The sequence below is a fragment of the Poromitra crassiceps genome (genome assembly GCF_964638095.1).
Source record: "Poromitra crassiceps genome assembly, chromosome: 13".
Classification (NCBI taxonomy): domain Eukaryota; kingdom Metazoa; phylum Chordata; class Actinopteri; order Beryciformes; family Melamphaidae; genus Poromitra; species Poromitra crassiceps.
The window spans coordinates 38672250-38698443 of NC_139644.1; the positions used below are offsets into that span (position 1 = coordinate 38672250).

The 26194-nt window shown below is 46.4% G+C and overlaps 2 pseudogenes across 2 annotated transcripts; one reads left to right on the forward strand and one right to left on the reverse strand.

Annotated features, from left to right (window-relative positions):
• The first annotated feature begins 18381 nt into the window (after positions 1–18381).
• Positions 18382–20865, forward strand: LOC310788550 (sphingomyelin phosphodiesterase 4 pseudogene; annotated as a pseudogene). The gene has a single exon. The product of its transcript is annotated as a sphingomyelin phosphodiesterase 4 pseudogene (transcript).
• A 1281-nt stretch (positions 20866–22146) lies between these two features.
• On the reverse strand, positions 22147–24330 carry LOC310788005 (cullin-2 pseudogene; annotated as a pseudogene). Its single transcript has one exon. The product of its transcript is annotated as a cullin-2 pseudogene (transcript).
• Between the last annotated feature and the right edge of the window lie 1864 nt (positions 24331–26194).

Here is a 26194-nt window from a genome sequence, read left to right on the forward strand (position 1 = left end):
ACACACACACACACACACACACACACACACTGGCATCCACACGCACGCACGCACGCACACACGCAAACACGCACGCACACACACACACACTGGCAAAATGAGGGGTGAGGGAGACAGGAAGACAAAAGGAGGAGGGAGAGAGGAAGACAAAAAGAGGAGGAGGTGAGAGAGAGAGGAAGACAAAAGGAGGAGGTGAGGGAGAGAGGAAGACAAAAGGAGGAGGTGAGAGAGAGAGAAAGACAAAAGGAGGGGTGAGAGAGAGAGGAAGACAAAAGGAGGAGGCGAGGGAGAGAGAAAGACAAAAGGAGGGGGTGAGGGAGAGAGGAAGACAAAAGGAGGAGGCGAGGGAGAGAGGAAGACAAAAAGAGGGGGTGAGGGAGAGAGGAAGACAAAAGGAGGAGGAGGTGAGGGAGAGAGGAAGACAAAAGGAGGAGGGGGTGAGGGAGAGAGGAAGACAACAGGAGGAGGTGAGGGAGAGAGGAAGACAAAAAGAGGGGGTGAGGGAGAGAGGAAGACAAAAGGAGGAGGTGAGGGAGAGAGGAAGACAACAGGAGGAGGTGAGGGAGAGAGGAAGACAACAGGAGGAGGTGAGGGAGAGAGGAAGACAAAAAGAGGGGGTGAGGGAGAGAGGAAGACAAAAAGAGGGGGTGAGGGAGAGAGGAGTGGGTGAGGGAGAGAGGAAGACAAAAGGAGGAGGTGAGGGAGAGAGGAAGACAACAGGAGGAGGTGAGGGAGAGAGGAAGACAAAAAGAGGGGATGAGGGAGAGAGGAGTGGGTGAGGGAGAGAGGAAGACAAAAGGAGGAGGTGAGGGAGAGAGGAAGACAAAAGGAGGAGAGGGGGGGGCAGTGATTTGAGAGGATTAGCAGACATGTTTGCTGACTGGTTGTTCTGGATGACGGTCGGCTGCTGATGTCGTCACCCTGCCTTACACAGCATCTCTACTGCAACAACAGCTCTCTCACTATATATATAGCCTATGTCTCTCTCCCTTTCACCTCGTTCCATCCTCTCTGTGGAGAAGTAGGGAAGGAGGACAGGTGAGGAGGGAGGGGGAGAGAGGGGAGCTGAGCAGGCAGGTGAGAGATAAACACACACACAGCAGAATATAATAGGATATGAAAGACCGAATGTTTTACCTCTTTGATGTCTGATTTCCTCTGGCTGGTGTAAACGGGGACAAAACCCAGAACACGTTGTCAGCCGCGATAAGATCAAATCTGCGGCTTGGAGGATTGACATTTGGGATTTTGTTTTCCCGTGCAGCCTTGACAGATTCCCTGGTGTTGGATCCACTGATCCAGCATCAGAAAACACTGTGGCACAAGCAAGACCAGAAGATGCATCCCTATTCACATTGACCTAGAAGGGCTTAGTCATATGGGACGTTGTGGTATTCTGACTGATCTGAGATCTGTATTGTGCAATGCAATGGAGAGGATAGCTCAGGATATGAAAGGCGCTGCATGTAGCAGTTTAGCATCAACAAGTCATGCATTCATTTTCAATACTACTAGCGGAATAGCCGCCCCTGTGTGACCGGCCATCAGGTGTCTTCCATCAGTAGAATTGGAGCTGTCCTTGGTGCTGAAAATGTGTTCACTCATTTCGGCCACTAATTCGCTATTTTTGCCCATTTAGTCGGACACGTAAAATGGCATCGTTGTGGCCGAGCACAATTTCTGCTCATACGCTCACACACAGACACGTCACATTCTCATTATAGGATTCAGGGTCACGAGGGGGTCAAAGCCTATCCCAGCATGCACTGTGGTTGGCTGTATATACAGGTTTTAAATAGACCTACCATTATCAATTTCAATAGTAATTTAGCACAATATAAGCACCTTACTATAGCGATTTACTCTTCTGAAAGTCCATTGCTCAGTTCACTATGTAATTATTGAACACTGTAGTTGTTAAGAGCAGCAAATAATGATCACAGCACAACATATCACCAAAAGTCTGTAGAGTCTTGATAGAAAGATGATGCTGTGTTTTGTCTCCAAATGCAAAAATAGTAGCAATCACAGATGACGCAACCAAAATAAAGATCAAACAGAGAAAGGTACACCATCTTGGGATAACAGGTTTTTCCAGGTCAGTTTCTCATTTCACTTATATTGTATAGTCTGTTATTTATTTATTTCTATGAAGTACTGTAGCAGCATTATGAGCGATGCTAGGCTTCAGTTAGACACTTGAAAAACATCACAGGGCTCTTGTTTTGTGTTTAGAAGGTTTTTGTGTCAATAGCCTCATGACTAAGAACCCAAAGTACTTTGAATATAAATGGCCAAAAGAACAAAGCTCTTACTAGCACATTTATTTGGAGACATTAGTATAATGGAGTGGATTCCAGTGGAGAGGCGTTCTCTCTACTCACTGCACCAACCTGCTGCCCTGTATTAACAAGACCATCTGATTTATTAGTGGGAATTAGGAGTCCTTTAGTCCTTCAACAAAGCTCTTTCCTCTACTGAGATATCAAAGATCTTTTCTCTACTGAGATATCAAAACTCTTTTCTCTGCTGAGATATCAAAACTCTTTTCTCTACTGAGATATCAAAACTCTTTTCTCTACTGAGATATCAAAACTATTTTCTCTACTGAGATATCAAAACTCTTTTCTCTACTGAGATATCAAAACTCTTTCCTCTACTGAGATATCAAAACTCTTTTCTCTACTGAGATATCAAAACTCTTTTCTCTACTGAGATATCAAAACTCTTTTCTCTACTGAGATATCAAAACTCTTTTCTCTGCTGAGATATCAAAACTCTTTTCTCTACTGAGATATCAAAACTCTTTTCTCTACTGAGATATCAAAACTCTTTTCTCTACTGAGATATCAAAACTCTTTTCTCTACTGAGATATCAAAACTCTTTCCTCTGCTGAGATATCAAAACTCTTTCCTCTGCTGAGATATCAAAACTCTTTCCTCTGCTGAGATATCAAAACTCTTTCCTCTGCTGAGATATCAAAACTCTTTCCTCTGCTGAGATATCAAAGCTCTTTCCTCTACTGAGATATCAAAACTCTTTCCTCTGCTGTGATATCAACATAGCTGCGACAGCACGCTCCTGTAGGTTCTCCCTCTACAATATCCGCAAAATCCGTCCCTTTCTCGCAAGGGAAGCGACTCAACTCCTGGTCCAGTCACTTATCATCTCCCGCCTGGACTACTGCAACGTGCTCCTGGCCGGCCTACCTGCCACTGACATCCGACCGCTTCAGCTCATTCAGAACGCTGCAGCCCGTCTGGTATTCAACCAACCCAAATTCTCTCATGTCACTCCCCTCTTCCGGGACCTTCACTGGCTTCCCATCTCGGCACGCATCAAATTCAAGACACTGGTACTGGCCTACAGGGCAGTACACCAGACAGCTCCTCTGTACCTGCAATCTATGGTCAGGTTCCAAACCTCTCAGCGCTCCCTTCGCTCCTCCACTAGTGCAGGACGCCTCGCCCCTCCTTCGCTAAGGGGGCTAAAAAGTCGCTCATCCCGATCGCGACTCTTCTCGTCCCTGGCACCTCAATGGTGGAATGAGCTTCCACCTTCAGTCAGGACAGCTGAATCACTGCCGATCTTTCGGAAAAGACTAAAGACACACCTTTTCATGCTCCATCTGGGCCCTTCTTGAACCAACTTCTTTCTCTCTCTCTAAAGAAAAAAGAAAAAAAAAGAGAGATATCAAAACTCTTTTCTCTGCTGAGATATCAGAGGCTGAATGTTGCTTGCTGATTGTTGTCACATACATAATGGCTCTGGAAACTGTTGCTCTGAGAAATTATACTTTTTCATGGCTGTGTTGAGAAATGGAAACTGGCAGGGGCGTTGATGTCATTTTTCATCCCAATAAACTGCACTGACAAAGTAAACCAAATTTAAATTTCCAATGACTCAATTAAACTACCTTTTAACTAACTACCTAACCAGACTCAACTAAACTAGCTTCTAATTAACGACCTAACCAGAGGGTTTATTTTGTTTATTTGTTTACATAAAAGGATCTCCATTAGCTGCCGCCGAGACGACTGCTAGTCTTCCTGGGGTCCAAACACATTAAAACACATTACACATTACATTACTAGCAATTGTAAAATGCAAACAAAGTAAAACGCAGTAGTAAAATAACATAGTAAAATGATAAGAAAGAGTAAAATGCAATGCAAATAAAGGAAAATCACATGAAAAACAGAGTAAAAAGCAGGTTTATGAACACAAGCTGTGTAATGATACCTGCAGTCCACACAGTCTGCCTGTAAAAAAGAAAGAAAAAAAAACGCTGTTGCAGCAGTTCACATTCAGTTTAATGAGCATTTTCCTATGGCTGTTTCGTGCTCTCTCTCTCTCTCTCTCTCTCTCTCTCTCTCTCTCTCTCTCTCTCTCTCTCTCTCTCTCTCTCTCTCTCTCTCTCTCTCTCTCTGTGTGTCTCTCTCTGTGTCTCTCTCTCTCTCTCTCTCTCTCTCTCTCTCTCTCCTAGACTGCAGATATTTCTTGTCTAACCCTCTATAGTCTGTCTAACCTGGACTGCTCGTATATGGTCCACAGCTATGATGGTCCACAGACATAGTCCACAGTGAGTGTGTGCGTGCGTGCATGCGTGTGTGTGTGTGTGTGTGTGTGTGTGTGTGTGTGTGTGTGTGTGTGTGTGTGTGTGTGTGTGTGTGTGTGTGTGTGTGCCCGTGCCCGTGCATGTGTGTGTTGGTCTGTCTTTGGCCCACTTTGAATCTCCTCTTCCCTCTGGGAGAGTCACCGAAACTCCACATCTTATTTTTACACTCTGCCTCTGCCTCTCCTCTCCTCTCCCCCATCTCCCCTCAACCCTTCCAGTTCATTCAGCATGTTTTCCTGCTGCTGAAATAGGCAACAATAGCAATCATTTGGAATCTTTTTCCTGCCGCCTCACATCCAAAGTGACTCGTTTTCTCTCTGTCTATAGGACATTCTGACAGTATGGTAATCAGCGCATACATGTCCTTGTGTGTTGATCAAACCTGTGTTGCTTTTGGGTTCAGAGAGGGTCTCTCTAAGCACAAGGCCGACCAGCAACCCCACAACATAAAACCAATCAGCAGTTAGGGGAGAGCGGGGTCATTTAAGCCTCTGGGGAAGTTGAGCCACCCTTTAGACACCGACACACCTTTTTGAAGGGTCGTCCATTTTACTCATCCAGTGATGGAGAGAGGCTCATGGAATAAGTAGTAAGCACAATTAAGTTTAAAAAAATAAAAAATAAATTTGCGGGGGTTAAGCCAAAAAGTTTTGTGCGTTCCCTAACAACTAACGTTATAGTATTCCTGTGCATTTACTGTATACTACTTCAACAAGTCGAGCAGCTGTGCGCCTCTCCTCACCCACGGCCACCACGCCTGACAAGCAGAGACGAGCAAGAGAATAAACCTAACCAGACAGTCAAACCTTTAAAAGTAGAAACCAAGTGATCTATATTGATGAGGACGACGATAACATTATTAAAAGCAGACTGCAGCTGTTTGACACGTGGACGACTGGACGTCCGCTTTCAGAAGAGATTTAATTAGGCTACTTCATGGGAATAATTAGCTTGACAAAACACTGGAACCAAAGGTACGAATTAGCCTTGTGTTACCTGATGTCTACATGATGTCTACATGATGCTGCCTCTGTGATCCATAAAGTCGATCAGACGAATATTGAAAGCTGCTCGTTAAATAGAACACTGAAGCGATCTCGTAAGATCATGGCCGACCCCTCCCACCCCTGCCAACGAGCTCTTCAAAACACTCCCCCTCGGCAAGAGACTGAGGTCTGTCAAGTAAAGACCAGAACCTCTCGCCACAAGAACAGCTTCTTCCCAACTGCCATCAGCCTCACAAACAAGGCCCGTAAGCCCCTCCCACCAAGGTCCCTACCAACACCCCCCACAAAGCCCCCACTACCTCCTCCGGAACCCACCTGAACTCAGCTGAATCGGGTGGGTTTTGTTTGTCTTTCTGTTGTTTTTCCTATTTCATTATCTGTGAATGAAGATTGACATGACCGCTACGCTGCGTAATGACACTAAGACAAATTCCTGGCAATAAAAGTGATTCTGATTCTGAAATAAATTCCTCTGACATAATTATATATCGGCTACTGTAAGGATCAATAGATGAAATAGATGACTCGGGTAAGGATCAGTAGATGTAATGACTCAGGTAAGGAGGGCGGTGCCTGTGTCTTGACTGCATGTCGCTAAACGAGTGAAAGAATGCGGGTCAAGTAGAAGTGTCGTGGATTTTTATGGCTGCCGTCTGAGGGAAGAAGAGGCCATTTGTTTACGAGGCTCCATTAGTAATGTATGCATACCTGTACAGTATAATGTGCGTGAGAGGAAGAGAGGTGGGGGGATGGGCGGGACAGACAGAGCATTATCATTAATGCCACTCCTCCATTAGCCGGAGTGCCGCAGTGACAACATAATGGCCGCCTCCCAGACAACTGGGTCACCGTGGTTACGAACGCCGCCCGGCAACCGGTGATGTCAGGGAACGAGCTCCAAATCACACACACACACACACACACACACACGCACACACACGCACGCACACACACACACACACACACACACACACACACACACACACACAGCTTGGGAGGGGCAAATCTTTGGGATTGGAGAGTTGGTTTTTTTACTGATCAATAATGAAAGAGGGGATGATGGAGAGTGATGGAGAGAGCAGGGCGGAGTGGTGGAAGATGAGTGAGTGATGGAGAGGCCTCTCCTGGGAGTTTGCCTCCAGCAGAGAGCATGTTCAATGGAGTTCCACAGGCCAGCAGTAAGATGATCTCTTCCATTACTGGAGCAGTGGAGGAGATGCGATGAGTGCTAAAATGTTCCTGTCGGAGGATCCAGGTCCTGTTTACTGCAACGCAGATGTTGGGTCAAAGTGTCCTTGAGCACCAAATCACTCCCGATGGTTGCGTCAGCATCTTGACTGGGAACTTTGGTGCCATTGGTGTGTGTGTGTGTGGGTGAATGTAGGCATATTGTAAAGCACTTTGGAACAAAAATGCATATATAAATGCAGTTCATAGAGAGAGAGAGAGAGAGAGAGAGAGAGGAGTGTTGAGGAAGAGACATATTAGGACTGGTTGTAGTTCATTCCTCCGTCAGTCCGCAGCCAGTCGATCGGCTCATAACAAGGACCCACTGCCTGCCTCCAAACTGGAATACAACACAACAAATACTGAGCAACAGAGAAAACTAGGCTGAGGAATCATGTGTGTGTGTATGTTGGAGAAGTTGAGAAAGAGTGTGCATTTGTGTGTGAGCACGTGCAACACCAGCATGCGCGTGTGCGTGTGTGTGTGTGTGTGTGTGTGTGTGTGTGTGTGTGTGTGTGTGTGCGCGTGCGCGCGTGTGTGTGTGTTACTAATGTAAACAGCACAGCAGGCACGGTCCCACAGGCAATACAATCTATATTTCAGGAGCTGCAGCGCTTCATGGTTAGACTTCTGCCTGCTGCTTTGAAGACCATGCTGGAGGAAAGAGGGGAAGGAGAGAGGGAGGGGGAGCGGGGGAGGGATGGACCAAGGGCTGGAGGGGGGAGGAGAGAGGGAGGGGGAGCGGGGGAGGGATGGACCCAGGGCTGGAGGGGGGAGGAGAGAGGGACATGGGGAAGGAGGATGGGGAGGGGGGGGCAGGTGGGTGGAACAGTGGGAGCATGTGCTTGCTGTAAGAGAACTTGCTGCGTAATAGTCGACATCAGGACCCCAATTTAGTTTACATTAGGGCCATTTGATGAGATGTTGTCTCTCAAACCCAAATCTGAGAATATTTTTTTTATTGTTAGATACGATTTTGTCCAGAATTCCAGGACTGTATCTGTATTGTGGGTAGAGAGAGGAGCATCATTTTGCTGTGGACCCCCCTGCATTTGTTGCTGGGGACCCCCCTGCATGTGACTCCCTCACAAGGTGGCCGCCCGGACTCCACGTTGAGAAGCACTGGTCTGTATCACACACTGCTGCTCGCTCAGCAAATTCCATGAAAAATAGATGAAATGAAAATGACTACTAACTTACATGTGAACAAACAACCCAACCAGCCGGGATACGATCTCAGCATTGTACGTTTATAGACTTCACAGAAATCTCCTTTGATGAAAATGTTAAATATGGACATTTCGGTCGTCCAAGAAGACAGTCCTCTTCCTTCCTGGCTCTTCCTGGATAACTGTGACTTCACTGAGTGCACTGACTGTGTGTTAACTGTCTGTGACTCCACTGACTGTGTGTTAACTGTGACTGCACTGACTGTGTGTTAACTGTGACTGCACTGACTGTGTGTTAACTCTGACTCCACTGACTGTGTGTTAACTGTGACTGCACTGACTGTGTGTTAACTGTGACTGCACTGACTGTGTGTTAACTGTGACTGCACTGACTGTGTGTTAACTGTGACTGCACTGACTGTGTGTTAACTGTGACTGCACTGACTGTGTGTTAACTGTGACTGCACTGACTGTGTGTGTGAGCCAGGGCCTGGAAGTGCAACAGCAAGGGTACAACCTTGTTACAGTGAAGATTTCAGCTAGAAACATGATGTAAATGACCCCTTTTGGTAACACTTTCTTTGAAGGGGTGTTCATAATGCTGTCATGACACTGTCATAACCATGACATAACACCTGTCATGACACTGTCATAACCATGACATAACACCTGTCATGAACATGAAGGAGGTTTTATGAATGTTTATGACTGTTGTCATTAAGTGTCTTTCGGTAAATTATGTCACTAATGGGGATTTGATTAAATTATGTCACTAACCCAGGGATGCGTCTCCAGCCCCTTCTGGTACGACCTCTACACCCACGACTGCGTGGCGACTCAAACCTCGAACACCATCGTGAAGTTTGCAGACGACACAGCGGTCGTGGGGCTGATCTCCAGGAGCGACGAGACGGCCTACAGAAAGGAGGTGGAGGCCCTGGAACAACGGTGCCAGGACAACCACCTCTCTCTAAACGTCTCCAAGACCAAGGAGATCATTGTAGACTACAGGAGGGGGGGGGGGGGGGGGGCGCACCCCGCACCCCCCCCAATCACCATCAATGGCACAGTGGTGGAAAAGCCTGGAGTACCTGGGAGTCAACATCCACCAGGACCTGACATGGGCCAACCACACCGCCACTGTTGTCAAAAAGGCCCAACAGCGAATACACGGACTCAGGCGCCTGAAGAAATTCGGGCTAAGGCCAAAAATCCTCAGGGACTTCTACAGAGGCACCATTGAAAGCCTGCTGACTGGCTGCTTCACCACCTGGTACGGGAACTGCACCACCATTGACCGCAGGGCGCTAAGAAGGGTGAGGCACGCGGCCCAGCACGTAACAGGATGTGAGTTGCCAGAACTGCAAGATCTGTACAACCAGCGGTGCCTCAGGAGGTCCCTGAAGATCATCAAAGACACAAACCACCCCCACAACAGTCTGTTCTCCCTGCTACCCTCAGGGAGGAGATACAGGGTCCCAAGAGCACGCACAAATCGCTTGAGGGACAGTTTCTCCTCACAGGCCACGAGACTCCTTAACATACACAAATAGTGTAGTAGCCGTACTGTACCGCACTGTAGATGCTACCATTATGTATGACTAATATTCAATAGTATGTTTAATTAGGTAGGCTATACGCTATTTGCACCTAACACAATGTTATTATGTTTAATTATGTTTAAAGTATGTTCATGCCATTTGCACTATGGGCAGTGAATACGCCACTGTCGGTGGCGTGTCTTACTGCTTTATTGCTTGTTGCCTCTTGTTTTTTATTTATATATCTTTTATTTTTTGCACTATGTTGTAACGGAGCCTACAGCACAAGAATTTCACACGTGATACTTGTACTTGAATCTTGAATCTTGAATCTTGATGCACAAAGCAAACATTTGAATTAGGAGGAATCTTGTCATAGATCAGTGGTTCTCAAATGGGGGTCTGGGGACCCCCAGGGGTCCGTGGCACTTTGCCAGGGGGTCCGCGAAAAGTTTTCAGGAAAATAAAAATAAAACCCTTTTTTTCTTTTTTTTGCAAAAGCTTCATAGTTCAACGAAAATATTTTATGCTTTAAATCTAAAATGGTTCATGGATTACATTCTAATCTAACAAACCTATCAATTTAAAAGTTACCGTGGAAACAATTAAGCTTAGCCCAAAATCACAATCAGAATGAGGGGGTCCCCGGTATATTTTCTATCTTGTAAGGGGTCCTTGGCTGAAAAACATTTGAGAACCTCATAGATAAATGCAGAGAAGTGGGCAGTGAGGGGGAAAGCATTTAAACATCCCATTTGTATTTTAGCCCCTAATGATATGAGCCATGTCACATTTGACATCATTTCTAATGGCTGGTGTCAGAGCCTTCATAATAGCATATGGCGAGATGAAATATGCTGTATGAAACATGCAGATGTGAGTGAGGTATTGCCATCATGCGTGTCAGATAACACCATGGGACAGGGCGTTAATATAGAAATGAATAATGTGAGCCATTCATGCATTTGCATGACTTTGTCCTGGTGGGCCGCATGAGATGAGCGTGACACTGCTGCTGAATTCACAATATGCTTTGGGTCATTATTCCACCTCAGTCTGCCATCTCTGGAGTCCATTTCTAACATGCCAGCAGGAATTATTCCAACTGTCTTCAGAAGCAATTTGATGCTCGAGAGAGAGAGAGAGAGAGAGAGAGAGAGAGAGAGAGAGAGAGAGAGAGAGAGAGAGAGAGAGAGAGAGAGAGAGAGAGAGAGAGAGAGAGAGAGAGAGAGAGAGAGAGAGAGAGAGAGAGAGAGAGAGAGAGAGAGAGAGAGAGAGAGAGAGAGAGAGAGAGAGAGAGAGAGAGAGAGAGAGAGAGAGAGAGAGAGAGAGAGAGAGAGAGAGAGAGAGAGAGAGAGAGAGAGAGACACTTGGTAGGAATCAAGCATGGGGTTGTTTGCACCCGTCTGGGTGGATGTCATAGACCGTATACAAATATGGACGTAGCCCCTGTGACGTTAGGGATTGGCATCAATAATCGAAAATCAACAATTGATCGTTAAGGAATTACTTCGATCATGTGGAATTTTTATTTTTAATTATTATTTATTTATTTATTTATTTTGCGGACTAGGGTTGGGGTGATGGAATTCTTTCCTCCTCTCCCCTTTCCATGTGCACAGCCGACTAACGTGAGGTGTAGCTCGTGAGACAGTCTCTAGTTTTTTGGCTGGGCGGGGTCCTTCGGGCCCACCAACACTGTTTTTAACACAGGGAACTCACACCGGCATGCGCCGTGAGTGAGCACAAACAAGCGCACCCAGCAGCCAGGCAGCACACATAGACGGTGAGCTGCGGTCTGCGGACCTAATTGAGGCCGTGTTGTAAACATGAAACTTTGCGCACTTCTTTCCTAATATTCAACCAAGTGTGAGTAATGTTACAAGTGTTCAAGTGAATTCAAGCCGTTTCATTTGTTTATAACGTCATGAAGTAGCAGCAGTCACAGATACACAGCTCTCATTGACAGTGGGTGGGCTCAGCATAACGTTAAACATTATGCTGAGCCCACCTGAATCAATTCACATCTCGTGGCAAATAATATCCACACGTCGGACTGAGAGCAGTTGGATGAAAATCGACGATCAGGACGACAGATGAGGAGCTTTTTATCACGAGTTTAAAAGCCTGGGAGAAAGTTGAGCCGTGGACGGTGAGCTGAGTCCTACTTTCAAAATGTGAGTACGGTAGCCTCCATGTTTGTTCCTTTAGCTGCAGTGCAGTGTGTTAGTCACAGTGCTATTGTTGTCTGATATTCTTCGAGCGACTACACAGCAGCATCGTTGGCCGATAATCGATAATTGTTAATTTTCCCAAATTTTGATTATGGAAATACATTCAAATGCCCATCGCTGTTACAGCTGTCCAGTTTGGCATTTTGACCAGCCGCGCTGGAACTACTTTTAAGTAGGGGGTGCTGTAAGGAAGGGACTCTTGACGTTTTTTGGACTTTTAGCCATATTTAGAGGAACATTTAAATTAACATTAGAATTATACTGTTGTGATGTCATTATTCAGTATCTTCTCCTCTTCTCTGCAGAATTACTCAATTTACCCTCAGGAATCAGGGACAGTGATAGCCTACCTCCTATTCCTCCCATCTTCTCTTTCTTTTTTTGTCAGTCTTGTCATGTCGTATCTCTTTCTCTTCACAAAGCTGGGATTTGATTGGCAGAGTCGTCATTTTTGTCTCCGACTCCGTGAACAAAGTAAACACAGCTATGTAAACACTAGTTTCAACGTGAGGCTAAGTAAACAAAACTTCAGCATTTCCCGGAGTGCACGCTTCACATTGTGTGGATCCTATTTTTACCCAAGAACCACTGCGTTGAGCAAAGATTGTCTATGGACAAGATATCCACTACACAGCAGCACAGACTCATGCACACAAACACAGTAGAGCCAAATCCAACAATTTCGAAAATTCCATCTCTTGCCACCAAGGGGTGCTGCCGCACCCTCAGCACCCACCTTCCCACGCCCTTGATTTTGACCGTCGCCATCTTGGCTGCTTGAAGCCAGAAGCAGACCAGGGGTTTCCCACAAAGCCACAGCACCACCTTCTATTGGTCCATGAGCTGCGCAATCACTGGACAGGCCACCTGTCAATCATGCCCCAAATCATAGTCTGCTTTATTGTCTATTTTGCTCTAAATGGGACCATTATTTACTAAATGAACCTCATGCTGTATTGAAGAGGACTTTAAACTAGTGATTGAGACCATAAGCTCATTAGGAAAGTTCATATATCAAGTAAGAAGTATAGGGTTATTTTCCTATTGACTTCTATACAACCCGACTTCTTTTTGTAGCTAGTGGAGTAGCCCCCCCCTCTAGGCCATTATAAACAATGCAGGTTAAGTTACTTCCCGCATTGGCTTCACTCTTCGTAACCGGAGGTTGACCCTTAGTGAATTTCCAGTGTGTCTCGATGTCCGTGGGCGTATGTATGTGTGTGCATGCATTAACTCATTGCAGAGTGGATGGTTATGCTCACAGTCTGGTTGCATAGCAACAAACTCACTCCCCCTTCCCCTCCATCCCTTCTTCTTCCTCTTTGTGAGCGTTTGAACTGCAGCACAACCTGAAAACGTTCTTAACGAGGAACGCTTTCACACACTCACCTCTGAGTGCACCGGTGTGTGTGTGTGTGTGTGTGTGTGTGTGTGTGTGTGTGTGTGTGTGTGTGTGTGTGTGTGTGTGTGTGTGTGTGTGTGTATGTAGGGGTGTGTGTGTGTGTGTGTGTGTGTGTGTGTCTGTGTGTGTGTGTGTGTGTGTGTGTGTGTGTGTGTGTGTGTGTGTGTGTGTAGGGTGTGTGTGTGTGTGTGTGTGTGTGTGTGTGTGTGTGTGTGTGTGTGTGTGTGTGTGTGTGTGTGTAGGGGTGTGTGTGTGTGTGTGTGTGTGTGTGTGTGTGTGTGTATGTGTGTGTGTAGGGGTGTGTGTGTGTGTATGTAGGGGTGTGTGTGTGTGTGTGTGTGTGTGTGTGTGTGTGTGTGTGTGTGTGTGTGTGTGTGTGTGTGTGTGTGTGTGTGTGTGTGTGTGTGTGTGTGTGTGTGTGTTATGTATGCCTACAGTATTATCTATGGGTGCGACAGAGCTGAACACATCAAAGAGAAACCACCCAGCGCTGCAGTATCAGCAGGAGAGAGAGACAGACGAGAGAGAGGGAGAGAGAGAGTTCAGCTCTGTCTGTGAATATTGATGTTTTTCTTAAACTCTTAATATCGATGACTACTTCAAAGACTGGCCTCCTCTTCTACAGGGCCTTACCTGTTTTATCCTAATTTCTCTAACATCCTCTCTCTCTCTCTCTCTCTCTCTCTCTCTCTCTGTCTCTCTCTCTGTCACACACACACACACACACACACACACACACACACACACACACACACACACACACAAATACGTATAAGTAAGGATCAATAAGCTCATGAGCCACTGTGTGTTGGAAAATAAGCTATTTACAGATTGTAAATATACATTACAATACGCATTACACATGCCCCTATTTCCTCTGTTCCAGGCCGCTGCTCGGTGCATTGTAGTGCTGTAGTGCATTGATAAAGGGGGAAAAAAACGTTTGGGGGGTGAGTTCAAAATCATAATTAAAGCTGGAAATAAGGTTGTAAAAAAATGGAATTCTCCTTTAACTTTCGACTGTTTCACAACCAGTTAAAGGACGGCTTTACCGATAATCAACCCACTTTGTATCATTAATAATCTGGGTAATATAAGCACATGGGCAGTGTTTACCTTCTCTCTGTGTTTTCCTCACGGAGATCTCCCATTTCCTCCTCTGGCAAAGCGCGTCCGTTGTGACGCGTTTTACGTCACAACGCGTTCTGCTCCAGGACTTCCAAGATGGCGGTGGTCTGAAAACCTTTCCGCCAGTCAAACTTGGGATTTTGTGATATGACAACCTGAATATTTGTATTTGCGGTTGATAAAAGTGAGCCTGTAAGTGACAAAGTGTCATTGTAATTGGTACCGAGCTCAGTTCCGCAGTGGAAGTAAGAAATAGTGTGAAAAAACGAGACGGTAAAAGTTTAAATCCAGCTAACGCTTAGCTACTGTAGCATGCCAGCTACAAACAAACCAACAACAATGGAGGTTAATGTTGCTAACGCGAAGGACACTGCAAACACGGAAACTTCCATGGAGCTGGGTGTATCTGACTCCCCCGGCACCGGAAAACATTGATCTAAAATAAGGAAACATGAGGAGATGGATAATGGTGGTGGCAACATGAGTCAAAGAAGCAGCAGCTCTGACATCTTTCCAATAAACATGAGGAGACGTTCCACAAGATTCCAGTGATTGAATTGACAACTGATACAACGTCTAAGCAAATTGAGAAACTGTCCTCTACAGTGGAGCGACTGGTCGTGGATGTTAACCGACACATAGAGATTCTGAAGCACACGGAGTCTGAGATTGAGAATCTGAAAAAAGAAAACCGAGTCTTGAGGGCAGGAGTTGCTGACTGCAAACGCAACAGCTCTGAAATGACATGGAGTGAAAGAGAAGGCCAACGAAGACGTGAGAAAAGTGGTGATGGGCTCCTGGGCTTCATGAATATTTGGAGGTTAAGTTAAGTTATCCTTTATTTATCCCCATGCGGAAATTCATCCTCTGCATTTGACCCATCCTCTACTAGGAACCTTCCTAGAACTATAGGAGCAGTGGGCAGCCGCAGTGCAGCGCCCGGGGACCAACTCCAGTTATTTTTTTGTAAATAAAGTTAAAAAAAAAAAAAAGTTCTGCTGGAGACGTGGAATCTGCTCCGAGGGCGGCTGTTATTGTTTGTTTTTATTTTTGAAGTATGCGCACATCCACGGAGAATCGCATCAGAGCCTTAACGAGCCTTAATGACTTGCAGCAGGCGGGGGCGGAGTCTCTGCAGACAGAGAAAGAGAAAGGGAGCATTTTTCTCCGTGAGGAAAACAGAGAGAGAAGGTAAACACTGTCCATGTGCTTATATTACTGAGATTATTAATGATACAACGTGGGTTGATGATCGCTAAAGCCGTCCTTTAAAGGTTCCTTTTAGGGGCTTTAATGCAGATGTACATATATTGTCAGGTGCATCACTTTATTGCTCCTGTAATCTATGTTATTGTGTTTCATTTATTTTGTACGTTTTATGTCTAGTAATTATTAATGCACTTTAATTTGTTATATTGATTATAATGTAGTTGTCGCTGCTACTGTTAATTGTACTATTATTTATTATTGGGTCGTAGTGGTTTATGTTAATGATTAGTGTTGGTTCCGCCTGGTGTTGTATCCCAGGGGAACGTTGTAGGTGTAGAACAACTCGCGGAGTTTCCTGTTGTCAACACACATGTGAAAGCTGAGTTAGCCTGCTAGCCTGCTACTGCCCTTGCCGTTTGGCTATATATGAAAATAAAAAGAAGTGAACCCAACAGTAACTGTAGCCCGATTAATTGAACCCACAGCCTGAAGAGACGGGGAGCACACGTCCAAAACTTAGGGTTACACTCCTAAGCGGGGCTTTAGGAGAAATAATTCACATATCAATTGATAAAAACAAATTCTATAATATTTTGAAAAACGTTATATTTCTACAGAGACAAAGAAAATGGTAATTAACAGGTCTTTCCTTTGGGCTCATCACGCACACGCACACACACACACACACACACACACACACACACACACACACACACACACACACAGACCCAGAGTACGTTGCCACACAGATGGACATACTCAACACGTACACAATAGGCCTACTACGCATGTTCTTAAATAAACACACTTCTGCATGCAAACAGCGCTTATGCGTCATACACTAAGTGAAATAGACACACACACACACACACACACACACACACACACACACACTGGTCTGATTCTAGTGTACAGAATAGAGGACAATAGATGATCTCTCTCCCTCTACCTTCCTCTCAGACAGAAGAGAACATCCACCTTGACACACCCATCGCAACTGCCAAGACCAGCCACATGTAAAGGAGGAGTGCGCTGAACTTTGAACGGCTGCACACATCACAAATAGCATCCTGGCTCTTGGGAAAAGGGGGGGGGGGGTACGGGGAAGAAAGGGCAGGCTACATAAATGGAGGAAAGAGAGGGAAGGAGAGAAGGATGAGGTAATGAGAGGGAGGGAGAAGGGGTCACTTCAACCTCTAAACTTCTCTGAAACCTTCCTGCCAGAACTCAACCACATGTAGAACGTAAATGGTATATTGCCCCTGACTACCTGGGCTGGCAGATAGCCATGGTCCATACACAGCATGGACACAACTCATGCACGATGCCGCAAGTAAAGTGAAGCTATGGTAAACTATGAAACACTCAAAGGAAATTGTCAAACTAGAATGGTTCAATACAGTGCATTTTACAGTAGTTATCCGTACAAGACAGAGAAGACAGACAAATGACCGTCATCACTCTCAAATCGACTGTACTGTAAGGGTGCCCTGCCTACCAACATGTGTTACCCAGGGGTGTAGTAGTAAATAGAGAGGTTGTTAGTCTATGATATGTGCAAGAATGAGTGACAGACACACAAGTTACGTTTAAGACGTGTATTGCATTGCAAGCAAGTGCATCACAACATCTAGGGACAAACATAGCAAACTAGCTTAGGCTATAAATGTCAGGATATATAACAAAGACTGTTTCCTGTGAATGCTCTATGTTTATGTATCTGTCCCTATAGAAATAAACTTTTCAATCAATCAACCAAATGTACAGCTCGCTACATCCGGGTCAACGACCAAACTAGTGGATTGCCATTACAACCCGCGACTTGAGAGAAGTGTCATTTCCTGCCTGGCATATAGCGAATTTGCGCTTGTGTGTGCCATATTAACCCTTAATAACAGCTTGTGTGTGCCATATGAACCCTTAATGTGCCATATTAACCCTTAATAACAGCCGTAGAGCCCAAATTAAAACAGCTTGGATGTCAAATCCTCTATTACTACTGGCTGCATTCTGGGAGCTGTGGGGTCACGGAGGACACAATCTGGGAACATCTGGGACACCTGTACTTTTTTTTAGGCTTCCTGTAAAGCGCAGCGTGAATCTTATGCCAGGGACTTCACCCCCGCGCAGTGCCGCTCTGTTATTGTGCTCATGGTTGTACTGGCGAATATAAGAGTTCCGGTCCAGAACGCTAGTGAATATATATGAATTTTGACGTTTAGCCTTCAAAATAAAAGCGACGCATTGTATTTTTTTAAAGGCACCACTGCGCGGAAGTGAAGTCTCGTGCTGAAGATCCGACGGGCTGTACAGGAAGCCTAAAAAAAAGGTATGGCTGTCCCATACCTATTATTTATTCTAGTCTATTTCCGTGCTGAAATAGACTGGGTTCCCAGATTGCGGAGGACACAACAGTTGCATCCTGCAGATTTGGGAAAAGGAGGCCAGATTTCTCAGAGCCGTCAAAATGGGACAACCTTGGTCACGCATTTGGTCTTCAAATTCGGCCTTCGTAGACCCATAATTCAGTTTTAAAGATTGATTGATGATGACATATACATTGTGACATCACCTTCCCAGCAGAGGCTTTAACTGTCTCACAACTGATGATGTCATAGACATTGTGATATCATCAGTGATGTAATAAAATCTAAAGATTTGTGACAGAGACTGATGATTTCACTGTTTAGCCACTGATGACTCAATGTCTATGCAAGTGAGTTGTGACATCACTGTGACTTATGCCATCACTGAGATCATCAGTGGCTGTCACAAATGCTTCGTTGGAAACTAGAGCCAGGTGGATTTTACGACGAACTTAAGAAAATAAGCTCCAGTGTCCTACATGGCTGCTCCAAACTTGCAACAGCCCAGTTCCCTAGAGGCCAAACTAAAAGCTGATTTGACCACCAAGCCTCTCCTCCAGCAATGCCAAGATCTGGTGAAGATAATTGATGACTATCCTGCAAATGAGCTGCACCTGATCTTCCACTGGATGGTGGAGTGTGTGTTTGGCAGTCTGGATGGGTCCAAGGCTGGCTGGAATCTGCGACTCCTCCATTCCTGCAGCAATGAGTACCACATTGCCATGGACTTCCTTGACCCTAGTGGGCCAATGATGAAACTTGTGTATAAACTTCAAGCAGAGGAGTACAGATATGAAATACCTGTCAATTATCTCCCAGGTCCTGTGAAGGCCTCCATCCAGGAAGGCGTTCTCCCAGACTGTCCACTGTTTCACAACAAGCTGCAGTTCTCCCCCTCTGATCTGCTTACACTCAACCTGATGCTCAATCCATTTGAATTCTACATGTTCAACTTTGCCTACAGTCTCATCACGCCAAAGAACTATCCTGCAGGACATCAGGGGAGTGTCATGGACAATGCCTACTTTGTGCTAGTGGACACTTACCTCAAATACTTCCTCCCCACAGAAGGGAGTCTGCCCCCTTCTCCGTTCTCTGACTCCAGAGACTCTGTCACTGCACCTTCACTGAGGTCACCCAGTGTTTCCTTTGCTAGTTGTGGCAACCACCGCCCCAGTCTCCTGAAACATCACATATTCCACCAGCCGTCTGTCAATGCAGACCCTGCAGCCCAGGAAATTTGGAGGTCAGACACGTTGTTACATATGTTTGTGGAGATCTGGCTTCATCACTACTCCCTGGAGATGTACCAGAAGATGCAGTCTCCCAAGGTGAAGCTAGCGCTGTTGCAATACCGCCTCAGTATGTCCAGCATCACGAGTCAACACCACATAGTTTCACCTTTTGACTCACCCCTGCCCCTCTGGGGCCTCTTGGAGGAGCCCTTCAGCCCGACAGAGGAGCATGTTATGGTGGTGCGTCTCCTGGTGATGCACCTGCATGCCTTCTCCAACAGCCTGAAGTGGGAACAGCTCTCCTCCTTGCCCTCGGTCCACTCCCACGCTCACACCAGCCCACTGGAGGAGTTGAAGAGAGTGGTGGTGCAACGTTTTGTCCAACAGAAACTCTACCTGTTTCTCCAGCACTGCTTTGGACATTGGCATCTGGACACCTCTTTCAGAGTAGTGTTGGAGACGTGGCTAAGCTACATCCAGCCATGGAGATACACAGCAGAGAAGGCCAATTCTCAGCCAGACCAGAGCAGAACTGTACCTGACAAATGGGCCTTATTTGTCCAGGAGAACCTGCTCATGTACACAAAGCTCTTCCAAGGCTTTCTTAACAGAGCAGTGCGGACAGACCTGGTCAACTCCAAGAATGCGCTGATGGTCTTCAGGGTGGCCAAAGTGTTTGCTCAGCCAAACCTTGCAGACATGATCCAGAAAGGAGAGCAGCTGTTTATGGAGCCAGAGCACATGTTCCACCACCGGCAGCACCGGGGTTACCTGATGCCAAGCCAAGGTGGCAGCTACTTGTCGCCACGGCAACGGGTAGTGATGGACACAGTGTTCAGGGTGAAGAGTCACGTCTACGCCTTGGAAGGCCAGGACTGCCAGTACAAGCAGATGTTCGGCACCGAGCTCAGAGGAGCAGTCCTGAAGCTAATCCAGATCATCGCCCACGCCAGACAGACAGCCAAGAGAATATCAGACCACTCGACCATCGAGGTGGCGGCCAATAAATCCTTCTGGTCCTGCTTTGGGTTCGGCTCTCCTGACCTAAACAACACTTTCTCTGGGGCCGAGCCAGAAGAAACCGGGGAGTGCGTGAAGAAAACTCACGAGTTCCTGGACATTGCACTGGAGAACCTGTGCCAGATCTTCAGGCTGAACCCTGGCCAGCTGACTCAGCTGATATCCAACCTGGGTTCGCACGAAGATGACGTCAACTACAAACAGCTGCCAGACTGCATCACAGGGAAGAACGGCCTTGTCCTGACCGACCGGGGAAAGATGCAGATCATCAACGGACTGCGCAAGTTTGAAATTGAGTACCAAGGAGACCGAGAGCTGCAGCCCATCAGGAGTTATGAGAATGCACGGCTGGTCAGACTCTTCTACAGGATCTCCTCCCTGGTTAATGCCAGGTTCGGAGGGCAGATGGACACAATCTGTTCACGGCCGGACTTCCTGGGTCGCCTGGCCCGTCACTACCTGACGAATCCCGATTCATCCACAAGGCTGAGGAAAAGCCTGGTGACCCGGCAGATGCTAGAAAAGAATCTGCAGCCACGGCTGAGCCTGCGCCCACTCGCCAGCTACCGGACGCTGCTGATGCTGCTCTATCTGTTCGTAGCCCTCCTGTCTTTAGGGCCTGTGTCTAGCTCTCTCCTCATCCTCGTCGGAGGCTTACTCTACAGACTCTTCATGACACTCTTTGGCGACAAACTGAAGTCACAATAGCTGAGTCGCCCGCTCACTGCTGGGGTTCCTACACATCTGGAAAAATATCATTATCCACAAATTGTAGTATAAACGTCTCAAAATGAATGGCAATAAACAAATTACTGATGTGATATTTTATTGATCCCTGTAGGGGAATTATCTTTTAGCTTGTACCAAGGAGACCCGGAGCTGCAGGCCATCAGGAGTTATGAGAACACATTGCTGGTCAGACTCTTCTACAGGATCTCCTCCCTGGTTAATGACAGGTTAGAGTGAGCGGCAATAAGCCAACGCCTGCCTGACCCGCTCCTCAAACAAACTGGACCTGGACCACTGCAGAACTGAGCGCTATAGGAAGAGCGCTATCCCCCATATGATCAGACTTTTAAATACCTAATGTATTGAAATTGTATCCATGTTGTCCTTGTCCTTTTATCTTCTTAGCCCCCCATGTAATGATGTACTCACAATTCGTTGCCACATGTACATCTTTTGGTTTAGTTTTAAATAAATAAAAACCGTTTACTACTACTTACTAGGTTCGGAGGGCAGATTGAGAGGTGGGAGAGAGAATGAGGATTCCAACACAGCAGTGGGAGCAAGTGGTGACATGGAGGTGAGTGAGAAAAGGTGACTGAATAATGACACAACAGTCTAATCTTAATATTCCTCTAATCTGGCGACAAAGTGGCCAAAAAAAATTTGGGTTAGGGTTAGGGTTACTTACTCTGCAGACTCTTCATGACACTCTTTGGCGACAAACTGAAGTCACAATAGCTGAGCCGCCCGCTCACTGCTGGGGTTCCTACCTGATAGCTTGTCCCCAGGGTTTTGCTTGAAGACCCTTCAGCAGGACGGATGCTTGCCGACAATGGAGAGTTTGAACCAGAGTCAACAGAGTTTCTTCAAGATGAACTGCAAACAGGCAACACATTACCGGTATGTGTAGTTGTTGCCTGTCATTTCATGTATTGCAATATCTTTTGTGAAGAATAATCCTGCTCTGAGACGAGTTTGGAGTGAGAACGGACTGCAGAACGCACAGAGTCGATGTGATTTTCTTTTATTATGATATTCCATTTATTGACTGGGTTGGGCTCATAGCCCAGCAAATAAAGCCTGAACCTACAGCAACAACATAGAGCATCGACCAAACCCAAGCCATGGAATCCAATAATAGCGTGTCTTTTGTTTAAATCTGAGTTGGAGGTGAATGATTGTTTTCTTCTTCTTCTTCTTCTTCTTCTTCTTCTTGTGTTGTTTTTTGACGTTTGCGCTCCCTGGCTTGACTCTTTCTGTTCATGCCACATAGCTGTACTCGTCCGCCGAGCTCTGGTTCCGCTTGATGTACTCCTTGTCAATGAGCACCTCGATGCACTTCTTGATCATGCTGATACTGGGGTTGAACCTGACTTTGGACTGGTTGATGACCTCCTGGATGAGGGCGTTGTGTCGGAGCACTTTACGGGCTTTCATGATTCTCACTATAGCGGCTTGTAAATACATTTTGCGGTCCTCGTCTATGGCGCTCCTCGCCTGCTCCATCTCCTGTGGCGTGTCTTTCTGCATCAATGTCGTGATCTTGAACTTTGTCCTTTTACTGGTAAAACTCATATTTAGTGAAAATGTCTCTGCTTCAATGTCCTTTTGTGAGTCGTGATTGAGCATCTTGACATCCAGCAGAGACTTGATGGTCTTCTGCAGGTCCTTCTCGTTCATCTGTGTGCTGTCCTGCAGCTCCTTGTAGGCCACCGTCTGGCTGTTGTTGAAGGCCAGCAGCACGGCCATCTGATAGGTGGCTACCATGGCCACGTAGGGCTTGGACAGGTAGTTCATCTTCACCTCACCTGTGCAGAGATAGTGCAGCCAGGTCAACTTCCTCCCGCTGAAGTGATGATTATAGAACAACTCAAACATCTGTACACTCTTCTCTAGTTCTTGGGGAATGACACAAGTGGACGAGGGGACGTGTGTGAGAGGCCAGGCTCCGGCCTGTAATACGTAGATCTGGAAGCTGATGCCCAGGTCCCCCGCCGTCTCCTGGGTCTTGATGAAATTGTTGAACTTGTTGTTGAGGTCCGCACTCACGATCATGTCTGTGTACATTCTGTGGAGTTTCCTTAACTCATAGCCACAACTTTGCTTTAGTTTGTTGATCATGGCTTCTTCTGAGTCCATTGATAATGATAGGCCTTGTATTAACCGCTTTGCTAGCATTCTGGCGTAAAACCTCTGAAAGACATCCTTGTCATCTATGTACTTGAACACTGTGATGAAGCTGGTCAGCTTGTCCTCCACCTCATTCTCCATCATTCCCTTTGCAGACTTCTTCAGCAGATTGTCACAGTACTTGGCCAGCAGTTCAGGGGCTTTGCAGATGGACTGGGGCTCCCTGTAGTTCACCACATACGTCAAAGCCTTATCAAGTGCATTCATGAAGTGCTGATCTCCATTCAGAACTGTGTTAATGAGCTGAACAAATTTATTGTGAACCTCCAGCACCGACTCGACAAACTGGGTCGGCATGTTTTCCTGAGCGAGGTTACTGGTGGCTCGGAGGCCCTCATTGTGGATATGGACCTGTAGCTCCTGGATCATGTGAGGTAAACCGCTCGCCACGGCCCGCAACAGGGTGTACATGTTAGCCATGTCCTCTCTCTTCTCCTGCCAGATGATTTTCTGGCACTCCCCATGGAGCAACTGCAGGTGATCCGCCACCATCCTCTGCTGGCATATGTGGATCACTTTGGCATAGGAACTGGGGTGCAGGTATTTCCAACATCGCACCTCCTCGTCTTTCAACCGCCCTAGTACCTTTTCCATATTGGCTTCTTGCAGTAGATTGTAGGCTTCTTGTTTGTAATACTCCCCTGTTTTCGTCAGAAATGGCCCTTCAAAAATTTTCATATAAAACTTCAGCGGGAACTTCTTGTACTGTTCAACATGAACAAAGGAGTTGATGACCCCATGTATTACCTTCTGGTTGGGGTCCTCGCCGCAACGGTCATTTTGGATTTCATTCAGCAGCATCTGGATAATGACAGCCTGGAGGGGCTTGATCATGAGCTTTCTCCACATATCTAGCGCCAACTCTCCAATCTCCATGAGGGGCTCATTCATGTCCACTCCTCCGTAGTGATACTGTAGGTCTGCCCCTGTTAGCTTGTTGTTCTTGATGACCTGAGTGTTGAGATATCTGTATAAGCAATCCATGTAGTCTGCTCCCTTGCTGTACTCCTCCCAGTATCTATGGTACATCACTAAAACCTTCTCACCTGATTCCAGGGTTTTCTTGTACATCTGCCGAACATGATTCTCGAGAAAGATCTTGGTCTCAGTATACAATCTTTCCACCAGGGGCTCTGGTTTTGCAACACACAAGGCATAAATGTCAGAGAACCGGGCATTCCAAGTGGCTCTCTCCACGTAGTCGAGCATCACAACTGCCTTGATTGTCGTCAGTAGCTTGTTCCATGTCTCGTCAAAATCCAGCACCTTCCCTGACAAGGGCATTGTATGGTTTGTCTTTTTGTTACGTGGCAGGCTACTGGAACCACGTGCAGACACCGACAGGCTGGAGGCCGGAAACATGCCAACAGAGTTCATTATGGCCCAGGATCGGGATACACAGAATAAGCAGGATATACAGGAACATGTTATGATGTTACAAGACTGACATCATCAGTGATGTCAGATGTAACAGTTATGATGTCACAATGTCAATAGTGGCATCATGGGTGCCATTATCAGTTACACCACCAGTAGTCTCACCTGCCAGTTTATCTCCGTTTCGTGCTGTACCAGCGCAGCGGAGTCTGGCTGCTCTTACTCTCGCTCTGGTCTAGCAGGAAAAAAGGATGTCAACCATCCACCCAAAGTACCAAGCAGGCCTGCTTTATTGCACAATGCAAATCTTTGTCAAAACCAGCTCAGTGGCCTTGTGGTCTGAGTATCCGCCCTGAGACTGGGAGGTTGTGAGTTCGATCCCCGGCCGAGTCATACCAAAGACTGTAAAAATGGGACCCATTGCCTCCCTGCTTGGCAGTCAGCATCAAAATGGTTGGAATTGGGGGGTTAGATCCCGAGCGCGGCACTGCTGCCGCTCACTGCTCCCCCAGGGGATGGGTCAAATGCAGAGAACACATTTCACACATTGTGTGATAATCAGTGGGACTTTACCTTTACCTTTACCTTGCCATTTTCAGTGCAAGCTAGCGTTGTTGTTTTACAGCGGTGGAGACATTTGAGAGCGACACGCAGGGAGTGGAAAGGGACTTCCCTTCGCTCTGACCGAAATGTCAGAGGCACAAGCCAACGTGCAGCTGCAGCCTGAGGAAGGGAGTGTAGAGCTTGCCCCTGTGTGTGTAGTAACCTGTACGGATGTGCTAGAGGAAACACCGGAGCCGAAAGAGTTGATTACACCAGAGAAGTTGGAGCAGCTCCAGAGTGAGGCAGTGGTGCAAAGTAGGGAAGACCTCACTGAGGACCTCACTGAGGAATCTCAGTTTGAGATGGTGTCACAGAGAGCCAGTGAGGATAAGGCCATAACAGTTGAAGTAGCAGACATGTCAGACAGGTCAGTTGAGAGGTCTCATAATAACCACACAGTCCATGCCGAGTTACATCTAGGTGTGGCAGAGAACGGCATGAGAAAGGTTGCTTCTGCAAAGAGCGCCTTGTTCGTGTTTGACTCAGGGGATCCAGGTTTCACGGAAGTGAGGCTGGATTACTCTTTAAAACCTCCAGACGGGAAAGCTGACATTGTGAATGTCAGGTGTGATGACCCTCTGTTCGAGCTTGCAGACACTGAGCTGGATGAGCAGGAGCAGGTTCATGTGATTGATCCTGATCCAGCGCTATGTAGACATGCTCCAGGGAGAATGAAAGGAGCGATGCATGATGTGGATGTTGGTGATTGCCTGATGCCAAACGAGGCCAAGCTCAATTTGCGTAAAAATACTTCTCTAACAATTGTGTAACAATTGTCTCCAAAGTCTCGCACCAATAGCGCATCGTCTTCAATCTCCACCCTAGAAATAGAATGCGCGCAGCCTGCAAGATTTCTTCTTCTTCTTCTTCTTGTTCTTGTTCTTGTTCTTCTTCTTCTTCTTCTTCTTCTTCTTCTTCTTCATCATCATCATCATCATTATCATCATCATTATTATTATTATTAACACTAGGGAACTCCCTAACTATTCTCCTTTATGAAACACTTGGCACATCTCTTCAGATAAGTCAGAATGAATGGTGGCTCACAGTGCAGTGCTCCTGGAACTGTATGGGGTTCAGTATTTAATTCAAGGACAAGTGTTATCTCTTCTTCACAGGATTAAAAACCGTTTCATTC